General features: G+C 37.1%; 1 pseudogene; it reads right to left on the reverse strand.

Moving 5' to 3' along the window:
* Positions 1 to 1,721: 1,721 nt before the first annotated feature.
* On the reverse strand, positions 1,722 to 3,303 carry LOC114074764 (annotated as a pseudogene).
* Between the last annotated feature and the right edge of the window lie 429 nt (positions 3,304 to 3,732).

The following is a 3,732-nucleotide window of genomic DNA, read 5'->3' on the forward strand; positions in this document are numbered from 1 at the left end:
ATAAGCGATCCAGGAGTTATTGTGCCCTGTGAAAACATGAAAAATAGGATAGGGTTATTGTGCCCTATATGCAACCAGGGGTTATTGTGCCCTGTGAAGACATGAAAACATAGGATAGGGGTTATTGTGCCCTATATCCAACCAGGGGTTATCGTGCCCTGTGAAGACATGAAAAATAGGATAGGGGTTATTGTGCCCTGTGAAGATATGAAAAATAGGATAGGGATTATTGTGCCCTATATGCAACCAGGGGTTATTATGCCTTGTGAAGACATAAAAATAAAACAGGGGTTATTGTGCTCTATGAAGACATGATTTTATATATATATATATTTAGGTTTGGGTTTGTGCGTCTTCATTTTCCGGCTCTGTTCCGTCTTTACGTGTCATTTTTTCTTTCCCTTTTGATCTTGTGTTATATTGATGAGATGCCAGCTCTCTTCGCAAACCAACCACCTTTTAAACTCTCGAAATTCTCATATATATAAAAAAACATGTGTTAGGATTCAACATATTAAATTCACGTTGTATGTTATGCACCTAGATTATTCATATGTCTATAATGTGTTTTGGAAGACTTTTATGTTTCATCACGGCTTTGGATGACTTGCTTATGTCATTTGGTCCCCTACTTTACTTACTTGAATAATTTGAATGCATTTTGATCGAACCTATTAAAGGTTGCCTACGTATCACGTTTGAACATGAATCAGACCATTACGTAGTTCATGTGGATAAATTTCTTTGAAAAGAAAAATACAACATTTGTTTAACTTTAAAATGAAAATATCATTCAAATCAAAATGACCAAAATAAAAACATCAAAGTACTTAAGATTAAAACAAAATTTGACGAACTAAAAATAAATAAAAAATAAAAAAAATCCATCTCCAACATGTCTTGATCATCAATTGCCCCCTAGGCTAGAGTAGACCTTGAACAAAGCTTTCGGTAGATGTGGGGCTAGTGCACGCGCCTCTCGACCCAGGCTTTCATCACTTCGATGGAGATGACCACCATAAACATCAATCAAGCTCTCTGTCAACCGAAGCACTTGTCCTTTGGCCTCCTCCATATTCTTGTGACAATTTGCAACATTCTTCAGTAGTGACAACTGCATCACTCAGATGCTCTTCATGTGCTTGAAGCTCTTCAATTTGGTTATGAAATTTTTCACGCTCTTCCATCCATTGATTTCTTTCGGTCGCCACTTCTGCTTGATACAATGTGAAACGGTTTGCTATGTCCCTTTCTCGTTCCATAGAAGCTTTTAATTGATTTTGTAACCTAGCTTGTGCATGTATTAAGAGGGTCTTTTCTTTCTTATATTCTTCCTCTTGTTGCTCCATAGCACCTGTGACAATGCCTAAATCTTTATGTAGGGTTCGAATAGTAGATAGATTCTTCTTTTCAACCCTTTTTTCAATCAATATAACTCTTTCCTTGAATATTGCATCACGTCGAGCCAACTCTTCTCTAACATTTCTTAGGTCATTGCTTAGGATATCTAAAGTAGACCTATAATTTCTTTCCACCTTGAGTCGGGCCCACTTGGTTCTTACTTCAATTTCCTCTTCTCGATCTATGATTTCTCGCGCTGATCCTTCGGGCATTACTTTGAGAGGGGCTTGATCAAAGAACCAATGGAGGTATAAGGGGTCAACTTCCCCTTCAACGCGATCATCAACCACAACTTTCAAACTTAAAGTTCGACTACCACCTCAAATCTTTTGGGCTTCTGATTCTCGATCTCGATCTTCAAATGCCACCTCCCACACAAAATTCTGCGTATCCTCGGCTTTAGGTAAAATTTGTTTTTGTCCTAGTTGGCGTAAAACTCGGAGGGGTATGTATGGTTGGAACCAGCGAAGGCCTGTCAGAACGAAGAATGGACGATAGGAAGACATTACCTCACTAGCACGGAACCAATGATAGTTCCATGTAATTTTAGATGCCGTCAATTTAAGAAGACAATGTCTCCATGCTTTGACACCTTTTGGCAATTTGTCTCCTAATTCTTTCATCCTGTCTGGGTGGCTCAAAATATAATTCGTCCAATCGGATTTGAAATCTGTCGCAAAACGATGGCGATATAGGTGCTCCAAAAACCACATTTGCAACAAAATGCTACAACCTTCAAAAAAATCTCCCCCCTCTCTACATTTAGTCAAAGCACGATAAATATCAGCCAACATCATCGGCAATATAGTGGATTTTCTTTTCTTCATCATAATAGTGACTATTCCTAACAGACGAATATCGATTTTTTTTATCCTTCCTTGGAAAAACCATAGCTTCCAAGAATGCCACCATGAATACTTCTTGTCTATGTTTTTCTCAAGTAGGGAGGTGTTGTTTATTTTTAAGTTGTTTCTCATAGCTTGAAAATCCTTCCTTCTTTCCATATCTTGAGTACAAGAATTCCAAAGAAATCAACCCATTATCAAAACACTCCTTATGAGGATGGATGATGTGCATCTGTTCTAGAAATTTACTTCTGCTGGCACTCCTATGAGCTATCAGTGTTTTCGTTCGAAGATCCTGGCCTAAACCTGTGAAACCACCCAATTCTTCTAATGTAGGCGTCAACTCAAAATCACTAAATCGAAACAAATTGTTAGTGGAATCCCAAAATGGGATCAAAGCCTCGATCAAACATCTATCAGGACTAAATCTCATGATATCTGTAAGGAAACCAAGATGTTTGAATATCTCAGTCCGCCTAAATTCATGCATATCGTTCCACCAACCCATTAGTAATTGTGGGGTTTAATCTGTGATCATGAACTTTGGGGGACATTGACCATTTCGACTACTTCATCCCTTTGTCTTTTATCACACCTCATAGAGCTCATGATTACCTGGTTGAGAAAAAAAGAAATTCGGGATTTTTAAAATCAAATTTAATTGTGAAATTTTGATAATTCAAAATTAATTATTGGAGTAGTTAAAAAATAAAAATGATTCGTAATGTCTAAAGTGATCATTGATTCAGGTTGTTTTTGAAAAGAATGACCAGATAAAGAGACAACTTGATCGAAAAAGAGAAAGAAAAATAAAATAATGTGTACATGTACAATTTAAAAGACATATATACATATATTATTAATATTATTATTTTTGTTATTTATGCATTATTTTAATAAAAGCGAAAATAAAATTGAGGATTAGGTGTGTATGTATATATATGTGTATTAATTTATTTATATTGAATTATTGGTTGAAAATTGGTAGAAAATAGATATTTATTTCATTAGTCGATTATCCTAAAGCCGGTCAACGTTTTGTTACAGTCTTCCACATGATGCAACAAGTAGCACAAAAATGCACATGATGGTGTCACGAAAAGGTACCTGTCCTAGTCTGATTGGGTCCCTATGCCGAATCTGGCTAAGTTACATGCTCATGATGCAAATAAATCGGAGCCTAGTAAGAATATCATGTCTGAAAGTTTCAGTTCTACTAAGGTTTAACTTGTGGAGAAAAAATATCTAGACTGGCTGTAAAACAAGAGGACAACTCAAGTCAGGGAGTAGCAACGTACCGGTAGCAGCGCTTTCCGGCTTTGTGCATGGGTGTAACGACCTGTTTAGTCGTTTTGAGCAGCAGATTTTATTTCTGGAAAAACTGTGTGAGTCGACGGAACCCACGACGGACCGTCATGGGCACGACGGGCCGTCGAGGGTGTCTCGTTCCAAAAGACTTAGACTTCTGAAATTTGGGTACTGAAAT

The sequence above is a fragment of the Solanum pennellii genome, chromosome 11 (assembly GCF_001406875.1).
Source record: "Solanum pennellii chromosome 11, SPENNV200".
Classification (NCBI taxonomy): Eukaryota; Viridiplantae; Streptophyta; class Magnoliopsida; order Solanales; family Solanaceae; genus Solanum; species Solanum pennellii.